The following is a 15,635-nucleotide window of genomic DNA, read 5'->3' as shown; positions in this document are numbered from 1 at the left end:
TTCTCACTGGGTTCCCAGTTCACACTCACTAAGACCCACTTTTCTGCATTCCTGTTAAATGTACCTGGTTCTCTAGAAGATTTGTGTAACATCATAAAAAGCAATTAATTTAAAAACATCCATTTATTTAGAGACTCAGCATGGAATATACCCTTGCAGCCCTTCAAAACCATAAGATGTAGGAGCAGAATTAGGCCATTTGGCCCATTGAGTCTGCTCCGCCATTTCATCATGTCTGATCCAATTTTCCCCTCAGCCCCATTCTCCTGCTTCTCCCTGTATCCCTTCATGCCCTGACCAATCAAGAGTCTGCCTTAAATATGCATAAAGACTTAGCCTCCACTGCTGCCTGTGGCAAAGAATTCCACAGATTCTACACCCTCTGGCTAAAGAAATTCCTCCTCATCTCCATTCTAAAAGGACATCCCTCTATTCTAAGGCTGATTCTTCTGTTCTTAGACTCTCCCACCACAGGAAACATCCCTCCAGATCCACTCTATCAAAGCCTTTGACTATTCAATAAGATTCAATGTATAACTTTCCCAGTACTGTCATGGTCTGGATCAGTTCCCCTTTAAATTTAGTTAGGTTGCGTTACGATCTGTATCCTAGTAAGACCATTGACTCTTTGTTCCCTTCTAATTCCGTTTCATGCGTCCCTTGAGCTTGGCAATTAAGGTGATCTACTCTCGACCCGAACCAGCAGCTTATAAGCCCCTGGCCTTTAGCTGTTCAGGGCGTGAGTGTTAAGAAACCTTAGCAAGTCGCCGTTGCTACGACAAGACAGAGTGATCCAGCCCACATCGGAGTACCAGCAATTTGCCTTCCGTCGCCAGAGTGGGTCCGGGCAAGGTCAACCTGCCAGGGGTGAGTTGAAGGCGGAGTCCTGGCTCGAAGTTCAAGCCCATTGTCCGTGTCTACCTCTCGAAAAGTTCCGGCTCGTTGCCTAAGCTGAAGGCGGAGTCCTGGCTCGACAATCATGACCATTGTCCGTGTCTACCCCTCGAAGAAGAGTCCCAGCTCGGTGCCTGAGTTGAAGGCGGAGTTCCGGCTTGATGTTCATGCCCTGTGTCTGCGTCTGTCCCAGCTCAATGCCTGATCTGAAGGATCAAGGTTCCTTGTCCTGTGTTTTGGTGTCCACGTTTCTGGCTGCAGCGATCCATGGTGTCCAAGTTTCTGGCTGTGGTATATCAAGGTCCTAGTCTCCTAGTCCAAGGTCCACGGCTGTCCATGTTCCCACCATCCAAGTCCAAGGTCTGCGGCTGTCCATGTTCCCACTGTCCAAGTCCAAGGTCCGCGGCTGTCCATGTTCCTACTGTCAAAGTCCAAGGGCCACGGCTGTCCATGTTCCCACTGTCCAAGTCCGTGGCAGTCCATGTTCCCGCTGTCCAAGTCCAAAGTCCGCGGCTGTCCATGTTCCCACTGTCCAAGTCCAAGGTCCGCGGCTGTCCATGTTCCCACTGTCCAAGTCCAAGGGCCGCGGCTGTCCATGTTCCCACTGTCAAAGTCCAAGGTTCACGGCTGTCCATGCTCCCACTGTCCAAGTCCAAGGTCCGCGGCTGTCCATGCTCCCCCTGTCCAAGTCCAAGGTCCGTGGCTGTCCATGCTCCCCCTGTCCAAGTCCAAGGTCCACGGCTGTCCATGTTCCTACTGTCCAAGTCCAAGGTCCGCGGCTGTCCATGTTCCCGCTCTCCAAGTCCAAGGTCCGCGGCTGTCCATGCTCCCCCTGTCCAAGTCCAAGGTCCACGGCTGTCCATGTTCCCACTGTCCAAGTCCAAGGTCCACGGCTGTCCGTGTTCCCACTGTCCAAGTCCAAGGGCCACGGCTGTCCATGTTCCCACTGTCCAAGTCCAAGGTCCGCGGCTGTCCATGTTCCCACTGTCCAAGTCCAAGGTCCACGGCTGTCCATGTTCCCACTGTCCAAGTCCAAGGTCCGCGGCTGTCCATGCTCCCCCTGTCCAAGTCCAAGGTCCGTGGCTGTCCATGCTCCCCCTGTCCAAGTCCAAGGTCCACGGCTGTCCATGTTCCTACTGTCCAAGTCCAAGGTCCGCGGCTGTCCATGTTCCCGCTCTCCAAGTCCAAGGTCCGCGGCTGTCCATGCTCCCCCTGTCCAAGTCCAAGGTCCGTGGCTGTCCATGTTCCCACTCTCCGAGTCCAAGGTCCACGGTTGTCCATGTTCCCACTGTCCAAGTCCAAGTTCCACGGCTGTCCATGTTCCCACTGTCCAAGTCCAAGGTCCACAGCTGTCCATGTTCCCACTGTCCAAGTCCAAGGTCCACAGCTGTCCATGTTCCCACTGTCCAAGTCCGTGGCAGTCCATGTTCCCGCTGTCCAAGTCCAAAGTCCGCGGCTGTCCATGTTCCCGCCGTCCAAGTCCAAGGTCCGCGGCTGTCCATGTTCCCACTGTCCAAGTCCAAGGTCCGCGGCTGTCCATGTTCCCACTGTCCAAGTCCAAGGTCCGCGGCTGTCCATGTTCCTACTGTCCAAGTCCAAGGTCCGCGGCTGTCCATGTTCCTACTGTCCAAGTCCAAGGTCCGCGGCTGTCCATGTTCCCACTGTCCAAGTCCAAGGGCCGCGGCTGTCCATGTTCCTACTGTCCAAGTCCAAGGGCCGCGGCTGTCCATGTTCCTACTGTCCAAGTCCAAGTTCCGCGGCTGTCCATGTTCCTACTGTCCAAGTCCAAGGTCCGTGGCTGTCCATGTTCCCACTGTCCAAGTCCAAGGTCCACAGCTGTCCATGTTCCCACTGTCCAAGTCCGTGGCAGTCCATGTTCCCGCTGTCCAAGTCCAAAGTCCGCGGCTGTCCATGTTCCCACTGTCCAAGTCCAAGGTCCGCGGCTGTCCATGTTCCCACTGTCCAGGTCCAAGGTCCACGGCTGTCCATGTTCCCCTTGTCCAAGTCCAAGGTCCACGGCTGTCCATGTTCCCACTGTCCAAGTCCAAGGTCCACAGCTGTCCACGTTCCCACTGTCCAAGTCCAAGGGCCGCGGCTGTCCATGTTCCCACTGTCCAAGTCCAAGGTCCGCGGCTGTCCATGTTCCCACTGTCCAAGTCCAAGGGCCGCGATGATCCATGTTCCCGCTCTCCAAGTCCAAGGGCCGCGGCTGTCCATGTTCCCACTGTCCAAATCCAAGGTCCACAGCTGTCCATGTTCCCATTGTCCAAGTCCAAGGTCCACAGCTGTCCATGTTCCCATTGTCCAAGTCCAAGGGCCGCGGCTGTCCATGTTCCCACTGTCCAAGTCCAAGGGCCGCGATGATCCATGTTCCTACTGTCCAAGTCCAAGGTCCACAGCTGTCCATGTTCCCATTGTCCAAGTCCAAGGTCCACAGCTGTCCACGTTCCCACTGTCCAAGTCCAAGGTCCGCGGCTGTCCATGTTCCCACTGTCCAAGTCCAAGGTCCGCGGCTGTCCACGTTCCCACTGTCCAAGTCCAAGGTCCGCGGCTGTCCACGTTCCCACTGTCCAAGTCCAAGGTCCACAGCTGTCCATGTTCCCACTGTCCAAGTCCAAGGTCCACAGCTGTCCATGTTCCCACTGTCCAAGTCCAAGGTCCGCGGCTGTCCACGTTCCCACTGTCCAAGTCCAAGGGCCGCGGCTGTCCATGTTCCCACTGTCCAAGGTCCGCGGCTGTCCACGTTCCCACTGTCCAAGTCCAAGGGCCGCGGCTGTACATGTTCCCACTGTCCAAGGTCCGCGGCTGTCCACGTTCCCACTGTCCAAGTCCAAGGTCCGCGGCTGTCCATGTTCCCACTGTCCAAGTCCAAGGTCCGCGGCTGTCCACGTTCCCGCTGTCCAAGTCCAAGGTCCACAGCTGTCCATGTTCCCACTGTCCAAGTCCAAGGTCCACAGCTGTCCATGTTCCCACTGTCCAAGTCCAAGGTCCGCGGCTGTCCACGTTCCCACTGTCCAAGTCCAAGGTCCACAGCTGTCCATGTTCCCACTGTCCAAGTCCAAGGTCCACAGCTGTCCATGTTCCCACTGTCCAAGTCCAAGGTCCACAGCTGTCCATGTTCCCACCATCCAAGGTCCGCGGCTGTCCACGTTCCCACTGTCCAAGTCCAAGGGCCGCGGCTGTCCATGTTCCCACTGTCCAAGTCCAAGGTCCGCGGCTGTCCACGTTCCCACTGTCCAAGTCCAAGGTCCGCGGCTGTCCACGTTCCCACTGTCCAAGTCCAAGGTCCGCGGCTGTCCATGCTCCCACTGTCCAAGTCCAAGGTCCGCGGCTGTCCATATTCCCACTGTCCAAGTCCAAGGGCCGCGGCTGTCCATGTTCCCACTGTCCAAGTCCAAGGTCCGCGGCTGTCCATGTTCCCACTGTCCAAGTCCAAGGTCCGCGGCTGTCCATGTTCCCACTGTCCAAGTCCAAGGTCCGCGGCTGTCCATGTTCCCACTGTCCAAGTCCAAGGTCCACAGCTGTCCATGTTCCCCCTGTCCAAGTCCAAGGTCCGCGGCTGTCCATGTTCCCACTGTCCAAGTCCAAGGTCCGCGATGATCCATGTTCCCACTGTCCAAGTCCAAGGTCCACAGCTGTCCATGTTCCCACTGTCCAAGTCCAAGGTCCGCGGCTGTCCATGCTCCCACTGTCCAAGTCCCACAGCTGTCCATGTTCCCACTGTCAAAGTCCAAGGTCCGCGGCTGTCCATGCTCCCACTGTCCAAGTCCCACAGCTGTCCATGTTCCCACTGTCCAAGTCCAAGGTCCGCGGCTGTCCACGTTCCCACTGTCCAAGTCCAAGGGCCGCGGCTGTCCATGTTCCCACTGTCCAAGTCCAAGGGCTGCGGCTGTCCATGTTCCCACTGTCCAAGGTCCGCGGCTGTCCACGTTCCCACTGTCCAAGTCCAAGGGCCGCGGCTGTCCACGTTCCCACTGTCCAAGTCCAAGGGCCGCGGCTGTCCATGTTCCTACTGTCCAAGTCCAAGGTCCACGGCTGTCCACGTTCCCACTGTCCAAGTCCAAGGTCCATGGCTGTCCATGTTCCCACTGTCCAAGTCCAAGGTCCACGGCTGTCCACGTTCCCACTGTCCAAGTCCAAGGTCCACGGCTGTCCACGTTCCCACTGTCCAAGTCCAAGGTCCACGGCTGTCCACGTTCCCACTGTCCAAGTCCAAGGTCCACGGCTGTCCATGTTCCTACTGTCCAAGTCCAAGGTCCGCGGCTGTCCATGTTCCCACTGTCCAAGTCCAAGGGCCGCGGCTGTCCACGTTCCCACTGTCCAAGTCCAAGGTCCGCGGCTGTCCATGTTCCTACTGTCCAAGTCCAAGGTCCGCGGCTGTCCATGTTCCCACTGTCCAAGTCCAAGGGCCGCGGCTGTCCATGTTCCTACTGTCCAAGTCCAAGGTCCACAGCTGTCCATGTTCCCACTGTCCAAGTCCAAGGTCCGCGGCTGTCCATGTTCCCACTGTCCAAGTCCAAGGGCCGCGGCTGTCCATGTTCCCACTGTCCAAGTCCAAGGGCCGCGGCTGTCCATGTTCCTACTGTCCAAGTCCAAGGTCCACAGCTGTCCATGTTCCCACTGTCCAAGTCCCACAGCTGTCCATGTTCCCACTGTCCAAGTCCCACAGCTGTCCATGCTCCCACTGTCCAAGTCCCACAGCTGTCCATGCTCCCACTGTCCAAGTCCCACGGCTGTCCATGTTCCCACTGTCCAAGTCCAAGGTCCGCGGCTGTCCATGTTCCCACTGTCCAAGTCCAAGGTCCGCGGCTGTCCATGTTCCCACTGTCCAAGTCCAAGGTCCGTGGCAGTCCATGTTCCCACTGTCCAAGTCCAAGGTCCGTGGCAGTCCATGTTCCCACTGTCCAAGTCCAAGGTCCGCGGCTGTCCATGTTCCCACTGTCCAAGTCCAAGGTCCGTGGCTGTCCATGTTCCCACTGTCCAAGTCCAAGTCCCACAGCTGTCCATGTTCCCACTGTCAAAGTCCAAGGTCCGCGGCTGTCCATGCTCCCACTGTCCAAGTCATGGCCGCGGCTGTCCATGTTCCCACTGTCCAAGTCCAAGGTCCACAGCTGTCCGTGTTCCCACTGTCCAAGTCCAAGGTCCACAGCTGTCCACATTCCCACTGTCCAAGTCCAAGGTCCGTGGCTGTCCATGTTCCCCTTGTCCAAGTCCAGGGTCCACGGCTGTCCATGTTCCCACTGTCCAAGTCATGGCTGCGGCTGTCCATGTTCCCACTGTCCAAGTCATGGCTGCGGCTGTCCATGTTCCTACTGTCCAAGTCATGGCTGCGGCTGTCCATGTTCCCACTGTCCAAGTCATGGCTGCGGCTGTCCATGTTCCCACTGTCCAAGTCATGGCTGCGGCTGTCCATGTTCCCACTGTCCAAGTCATGGCTGCGGCTGTCCATGTTCCCACTGTCCAAGTCATGGCTGCGGCAATCTCAGTTCCCTGTTTCCGAGTCCCAGGTCCACGGTGATCCAAGTCCCTAGTCCGAGGTTTGTGTCCCTCTTTGTCCTCCTTGATTTCCCGATTTTCTGTGTAGCGAGTAATAAACGCTATTTTATTGAACCTAAGAAATACGTGTTTGTGTCCTGCGTGTGGGTCCTCTCCCAGCACCCTTGTCCCCACCTCGTGACGGGTACATCTTTGGACTGTGGGAAGAAACCAGAGGACCCAAAGAAAACCCATACATTCCACAGAGAACCTACAGAAGATGCTGGGATTGAACTCTGAACTCTGACCCGAGCTGTAACAGTGTCGCACTAACTGCAACACTACACTGTAACACTTACAATGGTAAGGAATTAATTAATTAGTTAACATGTTAGTTAACATCCAAGAGCCTGGATATCAATTGGTTCAGCATTACCAAAGTCCCAAGAGTGTGAGACTGTCAGTTTTCCTCTACTTTGTTTTGCAAAATGTTTCTTGATCTCTTGATGGTTTTTACAAACCATTCTGTAACTGACACTTTCTGGGTTTATATCCCAATGTCATGAAGCATAACCAGCTTCACTTATTGATCCACTTATTGGCTGACAGCCTACTAGTGAGGCTGCATTTGGAGCACTGTGTGTCGTCCTGGTCTCCTTACTTGAAAAAAGACATACTGGCTTTGCAGCTGCTGCAGAGGAGATTCAGCAGGTTGATTCCAGAGATGAGGGATTTAGTTAGCCTATGAGGAGAGATTAAGTCCCCTGGGACTACGCTCACTGAAATTCAGGAGAATGAGAGGGGATGTTATACAAATATTTTAAATTATGGATGAGATAGATAAGATAAATGCAAGAAAGTTATTTCCACTAGTGGGTGAGACTAGAACTAGGGTACATAGCCTCAAGATTCGAGGGATTCATTATTTGCCCTGCATATGGAGGGTATATTTTATGCTGATGATGCCCATTTATATTACAATCACATTTCTGGGGATATCAATACTCTCCCACCACCATGCTGCACCCCCAATCTGTAGTCTCACAACACATAACCTCCCTATGGTGAGCGTACCCGTAGACAACTGTATTGGATAGGACTTGAAACCTCCTTTTTTCAGTTTAGGGCTTTGTGGACATTGAACTCAATAGCATCACAATGTGAATTGCTGGTTACCTTCCTCAGGGACTCGTAACTTCATGCAACATATCCGCTGGTGCCAGATCAATTTGGACAGGTACTTAACATCCATGATAACACTCCCATCTTTTGCAGCCACAACACTTCCAGCCTGTCCACCTTTTGAACTGATGTGACCTACGTGCAAGCCCACTTGATTCATTCAGGAAGATGATGAATCACATTGCCATCATGATTTCTTGTTCCCTTGGAATTCTGTGCTGAGCACAATTACTTCAATTTTTAAGCCATTTAAAATAGAGATAAAAGAAAGATATTCAACGTGGTCTGTGGCCAGTCCAAATGAAGGACCTCAACCCTGTCCATTTCTCTTCATAGATACTGCCTGATCCACTCAGTTCCTCAAGTGTCTCTTGTGTTGCTCGGGGTTCCACCGTCTGCAGTCCCTTGTGTCATAATTCTGCATTCTGTTTGACTTCTCTTTTGAGCTCCCTGAATATACTTAAGTATGGAATAATCTGCCTGGATGGTATGTGAAAAAAAAGCTTTCCTCTAGAGTCGATATCCCTAGACATATGACAATAATAATCCAATTACCCAGTTACTCGTTCCTTCAAATGTTAAATCGACCATATCAAATAATTTTTCCTGGATTTTCTCATCTGCCAGTCCACATTCTAAGAGACCTGCTACAACCAATTGAAATAGGTGTGGAATACCTCCAGCTGGACCTCATATCCAAGAATAATCACTTCTGGTTCTTAATGCAACTCGCAAATTTCTGACTGCACTGGATTAGAATGTCTCTTAAAGCTCTTCACCACATCCACTACTTTGAAAGTTTGTGGCAATAGCAGACTCACTGATGTCTCACTGTATGCCCATGGCCATACAACAGCAACATTACCGCTATTCACTTCTCATGTATGACACTGCCTCTGTATCATGCCCAGATACCTTAAAGATGCTATTTGCCCTCAGGAAGTTCTGAACTCTCTCCATATGTACAGAAAATGATAGTGTCCACCTACATCTCTCATGTTCACGCTTATGTCCATCATGTTGACACCTCCACTGAAAAAGCCCCAACCTTTACTTTCTTCATGCAGGATCTCTGCTCTGCTTCTCCCTGAAGCAACATCGCAGACTCTTCACTAGTGTAGTGTCTGTAGACTCATTAGTGTTGCTGCATGAAAAAGACAATTAACTGAAATAGAGCTATCAATGGATCTGTCTTTATTGAAGGCATTAAACTTATATATAACGTACCATCTGGTAAAACAATATATCAGAAATTATTTCAGATTTTGTAGTTTTACTGAAGTATTGCACGACTATCCCACTTTATACAACAGAGCTGAAGCTAATTGTGGCACTTTGGCTTTGATCACCTAAGTCAGGGCAAGTTTGTTATAAAAGCTGAGATAAGAACACCAGAAAATAGGCCATTCAGCCCTCAAACCTGTCCCACCATTCAATGAAATGATGCCTGATCTACCCCAGGCTTTAACTCCTCTTCTGTGCCATTTCCCCATAGCCCTAATACCTTTATCTGGAATTACATAGGGCAATCTCCTGGCCTCTAGTATAAAATCAAAAGTGCAAGTACACTTAAACGCAGAGGAAGTAGAGATGATATGGAAAGAAATACAAGCTACTGACATATGTTGGCAAGATAAAAGTGTTAAGGAATGTAGAATCAAGATAGGTAATTGGAGACATGCTGTAGCTCAGTGGCTTGCACCTGTTGCTATGTTCCTTCCAAGGACAATGAAATGAAATGAACAGCCAAGGAGTTTGCAATACGTAATTATTATTTAGGACTAATATGACATTTTCGAATTCCCATAATTCTTGATGAAATGGAGCTGTAGAGGGAAGTGTTCATTCTGCACTGCCTGCCAGTACCAGTTAATACCCAAGGGGCCAACTTCCTTGAAATATTCTCATAGACTAATATTTTAGTCTGTGTTAGACTGAGGTAAATGAAATGGGATGTCAGACCAATTCTGAATTTGCATTCTTATCACATACAGTGTGAAAATGAGGAAGAAAAGAACACAACCCGTTAACATGATTTGTAAAGTTATGCATTTTAATAGGGGGTAAATCGCTTTTTTTCACACTAAAAAGTAGCCTTGGGATATGATGAACAGCCTGCAATTATTGTAATATGTGCAGCGCCGGCAGGAAAGGTAGGCCTGTAAATTACAATCTGGCACTTTAACGTAATGAAACTGTGGTGACACACTGCAATGATGTTCTGTTTCTTCTCTAACGTTGTCAGCAGCTGCTCTTAGCAATGAGGGATTGCACCCATTATGCGGAGAATTAAATCAGCAGTGCCTCCAAACAAAGTCTGAGTTTGGGGAAAGAAGGCAGCAGGCCTGTTGCACGTAAACATTCATGAGACACTAGAAAACCAACAACTTCTGTTTAAATAGCACCTCGGCCATAATGAAGTATCCCAAACTACATTAATAGGAGCCAAACACAGATGTATCTAGGCAAGCAAGAGACTGCAGATGTTAGAATCTGGAGCAGCAAGCAATCTGCAAGAAGGACTGATGAAGGGGTCCGAACCAAAAATTTTCAACAATTCCTTTCACCCCCGCACATGCTGCTTGAGACACTAAGTTCCTTCAATAGTTTGTAATTAAAAAGATAAATGGGCCAGATATGGGATAAAAGTCCAAAAAGCATTTCTCATGACCAGGGACAGATATATTAAATATATCGTTAAAATGTTGACCCGTGAGAATCTAAATCCCGGATTGATTTGGACTGATTTTTGACCCTTAATCTCGCCATACATTAGCACACAGTAAACCCATTGATGATTTAAGACCACACCTCACCCTACCAGCCCACCTTCTTCCCTCCACATCTGTCACGACTAATTATTCTTGGCGTTGAGAGACACTGGAAGCTCACACCCCCACATGCAGGGTTTTCATTTCTGTTTTGTGACATGGTGAAAGTGGGTATGTTTACTCTTCTTGTTAGGAATTGCATCAGTTATAAGAAAAATAGAAACAGGAGCAGGAGCTTGGCACTAGAGCTCTCCAGCAAGATGGCGACTGATCTTCTACCACCGCAACATTTTCCTGCACTCTCCCTCTTCCCTCAGTGTCCAGAAACATAATAATTTCCCCCCATGTCCCTCCAAGCCGGAGAATTTCAAAGATTCAATGTACTGAATGTGAAGTTGTGAACCTCGTGCAGAGATTAGAGTTGATTCGTTTGAGGAAGAAACAGAAAAGCTGAAGAGCTCACTTGTGTCTATAATCACACAGAAATCAGTCTGAAGACTTGAATATTATGAACTTGGCTAATCAAGCATCCTAGCTAGCACATTGCTCTCAAATTGACATATGATTTAAAGTCAAAAAGATGTGGTGCACTGTGATTGACTCAAAATAATCTGTGCAGCATCATCATTGGCGTGGGTATACATACAAACTATGCACCTGTGCAGAAATTTTGAAGAACACACACGTACACACAATGCACAATCACATATGCACACATTGACATACGTATATACAAGGGGTGATTGATAAGTTCGTGGCCTAAGGTAGAAGGAGTCAGTTTTAGAAAACCTAGCACATTTATTTTTCAACATAGTGATGCACCATCAATAACTCTGTCTGAGACATAAAGGTGAGATATCAGCTTTTATTTACTGGAAGAAGGAACAAGCAGTGGCTGACCACCATACTACATCCTGGAGACAGAAAGGCCAGGCTCAGACCTCAATCGCCTTTATACCGGGGTCTGTGGGAGGAGCCACAGGAGCAGTCAGCAGGGGGCGTGTCCAGACAAGTATATGTAGTTCACCACACATAGTCCCCTCCTACATTTACACACTTAGTCCAGAGGTCATGGAACATACAGATCTTGGACCTCTAGAAAGTGTCCACAGATGGGGTATTGATAAGTTCATGGCCTAAGGTAGAAGGAGATGAGTTATACAGCTCTCGTTACATGCACATGCGGGTCAACTCTTTGAGCGATTATGCAGAAAGCTTGAAGATAATAACTCAGCTCCTTCTACCTTAGGCCACGAACTTCACGAACTTATCACTCACCCCTGCTGTGGACACTTTCTGGAGGTCCAAAATCTGTATGCTCCATGACCTCTGGACTAAGTGTGTAAATGTAGGAGGGGACTATGTTGAAAAATAAATGTGCTAGGTTTTCTAAAATTGACTCCATCTACCTCAGGCCACAAACTTATCAATCACCCCTCATACACATAAATGTCTGAGCACACTCACGTGTATGCAATTGTTCACTATAGACATATATATGTATATCTGGGTGTACATGTCCATGATGCATGCTTTTGCAGTGCATTAATCTGCCTGCTTAACCAACACAAAGCAGGTTGCTTGATGAATAAGCCAAACTTTAACATTTGCCCTTGACTGTCTAGCCTGTCAGCAACTGGACTATTATTCCTTATGTAAATAGCATATTAGTCTCAGTCTTAACTGATTCAGAGACACAACATTTGCTGGGAACACCTGACCCAGCAAGCATTGATACTCTTTTTTTCAACCAATAAATGCAGCCTCCGGGCAAATGTAGGACACAAGAAAGAGTAGTATTGCAGCAGGTCAGGAAATCCCTCTGTCCTCTACTCTCCATATACATTAGAATGCTGGCATCAAGTTACAACATTCCTGTAAAGCTGACTTTGGCAGGCACTCAGTAAGCCATGTGGCTCTTTCAGCTCCCAACATAAGCTGACCCCTTCCTCTACCAGACCTACCCCGACAACCACTTCAATGTCAACTGCTTTTGGAACGGCTCCAACGTATCCAGATTGATTTCAAAGATATTGCATTCTCATGTTCACAGTCAGGATCAGGCTCATTATCAGTGTCTTATATGATGTAAAATCTGTTGTTTTGCAACAGTAGTATGGAGTAAAGACATAACATTATTATAAATTACTTAATACATAGATAGATAAATAGACAATGAGTAATGGGCTAGTGTCCGTTGACCATGCAGAAATCTGCTGGTGGAGGGGAGGTATGGGTCTTCATTCCCCTGTACCTCCTCCTGATGCTAGCAGCAAGGAGAGAACATGATCCTGGTGGTCACAGTCCTTAGTGATGGATGCAGCCAACTTGCACTGCCCCTTCAAGATGTCTTGTACATCAGTCAATGAAAGCAAGCATGCAGGTACAGCCGGCAGTGAAGAAAGCTAATGGCATGCTGGCCTTTATAACAAGAGGAATTGAGTATAGGAGTAAAGAAGTCCTTCTGCAGCTGTACAGGGCCCTGGTGAGACCCCACCTGGAGTATTGTGTGCAGTTTTGGTCTCCAAATTTGAGGAAGGACATTCTTGCTATTGAGGGAGTGCAGCATAGGTTCACAAGGTTAAGTCCCGGAATGGCGGGACTGTCATATATTGAAAGATTGGAGCGACTGGGTTTGTATACACTGGAATTTAGAAGGATGAGAGGGGATCTGATTGAAACATATAAGATTATTAAGGGATTGGACACGCTGGAGGCAGGAAGCATGTTCCCACTGATGGGTGAGTCCAGAACTAGAGGCCACAGTTTAAGAATAAGGGGTAGGCCATTTAGAGCAGAGGTGCGGAAAAACTTTTTCACCCAGAGAGTGGTGGATATGTGGAATGCTCTGCCCCAGAAGGCAGTGGAGGCCAAGTCTCTGGATGCATTCAAGAAAGAGTTAGATAGAGCTCTTATAGATAGCAGGGGCAAGGGATATGGGGAGAGGGCAGGAACAGGGTACTGATTGTGTATGATCAGCCATGATCACAGTGAATGGTGGTGCTGGCTAGAAGGGCTGAATGGCCTACTCCTGCACCTACTGTCTATTGTCTTCGAATTTGTTGTTTCCATGACGGAGCTAAGTCTAAAGCCCTCTGTAGCCACTTGTGATTCTGTGCATTGGAAACTCTATACCAGACTGTGATACAACTGGTCAGAATTCTCTCCACCATTCTTTTATCTGTCGAAGTTTGCACGAGCCTTTGATGACATGCCGAATCTCCTCAAAGACCTAGTGTACTAATGCTGTTGTATATTTATCATGGAGTTACAGAGACATTGGGAAGACTTTTGTCGTGTCACGTTTAGGTGGGTGATGAGCACTGCCACCCGGCCAATGACAAGGATAGAGCCGAGTTGGTATTAAGCCATGCTGGCCAGTAAATTAGGGGTTGCAAAGGCAGAAGAATGAAGTGTCATAGATGAGCTTGGGGAAATTGCAGGCTCAGAAGGTTGGAGATCAGAGAGCTAGTTGTCATGGTCCGGTCCGAAGTCCGCATTCCAGTTCACAGTCCGGTCCGTAGACTCCAGACTCCGGGTCTTCCAACTGTCTCTTGTTTCGTTTGGACTTAAACATAAGTACCTGATGCTCATCTTGGTGGCTGGGAATATAAGTGGCCCTGGGATTGAGTGTGGTTGGGGGGTTGTCTTGTCAAGCTTTCCTGGGAGCAAATGGCTGGTGGAAGGCTAGAATGGCCACATGCCATCTTTAGGCTGGGATGGAGAGCCATTGCTTCATGGAGCCTTGCTGTCAGTAGTCGGAGCTGTCATTGCAGTTTCCCCGGCCAGCTGGGTGGCTGTCAGACACCCTGAGCTAGGCAGGGATCCGGTTGTTTCTGTAGCCAGCCAAGCTTGCTGGCCGTAACTGTGACTCAGAACAACCCCAATGCAGAGATGGAACTGTCTGTTGTTCTTTGGTGTTTGTCTCTTCCTGTCCTTGCCCCGTGGGGTGAGTCAGGCTGTTCTGCTGTTGCCCTGTGGGATGATCTGTCTTGTCCTGTGCTCACCTCTGTGGGGTAAGTCAGGCTGTTCTGCTGTTGCTCTGGGGGGGTGGCTCTGTCTTGTCTTTGCATTTGTTGGGTAAGTCAGGCCATTCTGCTGTTACCTAATGGATGGTCCTGTCCCACCTTGGTGTGGAGTGAAAGTTGAGTCCTGGCTTGTTGAAGCATAAGTCCCAGCTCTATGTCTATGTACTGTCCAGTCTCATGTTAGTATCTTGTTAAAGATGAGTCCCAGCTTGTCAAAGGATAAGTCCTGGCTCTGTGTTGATGTACAGTTCCTAGTCTGCCTCCAAGCTCCAGCCTTTGAGTTATCCAAGCCTCGAGCTCCAAGAACCCCACGCTGAAGCCTTGGGCTTGGAATCCACCCCAGGCTCCTTGTTCCCAGTCCCTCGTCCTGGTCCTGCTTCCCTAGCCTAGTCTGCTACCTGTCCCGTCCTTTAGTTTTGTCCCGTCCTGTTCCTAGTACTTCACTGTCTGTGTCCTCTATTTGGGTCCAGTCTCAATGCCCCCACTTATGACATAGGTTCTGGAGGTGAAGTCTCGGAGAGTGAAATGCAGAGAGATTGTTGAGTAGCCACCAGAAGGTTGCAAGGTAACTTGGGAAGTTGCCCTGGTAGATCCATTCCACGTTGTGAAGAACAGGTTGTCCTGGGAATGGTTGCTGCCAGGACAACATAGTTCACATTCCCGAGGAGAGCTGCAAATAGAGAACTGATGGTGACTGGCATCAGCTGCTGCATCACAAAATACTCATCTTGACGTGAAACTTAAAGTAATTGAATTTTTATTTGTACACATTTTCAGAAGGAACTCGGGATGTGTGACTATTCCATAGTTTTTGAAGTCCTGTAAAAGGATAAATTTAAACAGGAGGTGGCAGGCCTTGTGTTTTGATTTCAGCTCAGTGAAGATAAGAAGGATTGCCACAATACAATTAAATAGAGCTCCAGAGATACAATGGAATAGGCATTTTGTGCCTTAGTCAAATATTCTAACTTCCCCGACAATTCCAGGAACTTGGAAATGGTAGTTTGATTGACATTTTAATTTTAAAAGAACATGTTTTTGCTCTTTGAAGTTTTTAACCAAGTATAACAACAAAACACTTGGGAGCATTTGTGCTAGGGGACTAGTTACAGAAAGACAGTGTAGAACGCGTGCTGCATTCTTCCATTTCACTTCACGCAACATTAGTTGAATGTGAAAATCCTTTAGGATATATAACGTCTATAAAATTTTTCTATAAATGCAATTACTTTTATTATTTCTGTTTTGATATGAAGTCTCAAACTTAGAATGCAAACAGTAAAAG

General features: G+C 49.0%; 1 protein-coding gene across 4 annotated transcripts in view; it reads left to right on the top strand.

Moving 5' to 3' along the window:
• The window catches only part of shdb (Src homology 2 domain containing transforming protein D, b), a 347,526-nt gene that overhangs the window by 231,886 nt on the left and 100,005 nt on the right, over positions 1–15,635 (top strand). The window lies entirely within an intron of this gene.

The sequence above is a fragment of the Hypanus sabinus genome, chromosome 16 (genome assembly GCF_030144855.1).
Source record: "Hypanus sabinus isolate sHypSab1 chromosome 16, sHypSab1.hap1, whole genome shotgun sequence".
In the NCBI taxonomy this organism is placed as follows: Eukaryota; Metazoa; Chordata; class Chondrichthyes; order Myliobatiformes; family Dasyatidae; genus Hypanus; species Hypanus sabinus.
The sequence above is the reverse complement of the archived record's forward strand: the minus strand, read 5'-3'. Positions and strand labels throughout refer to the sequence as shown.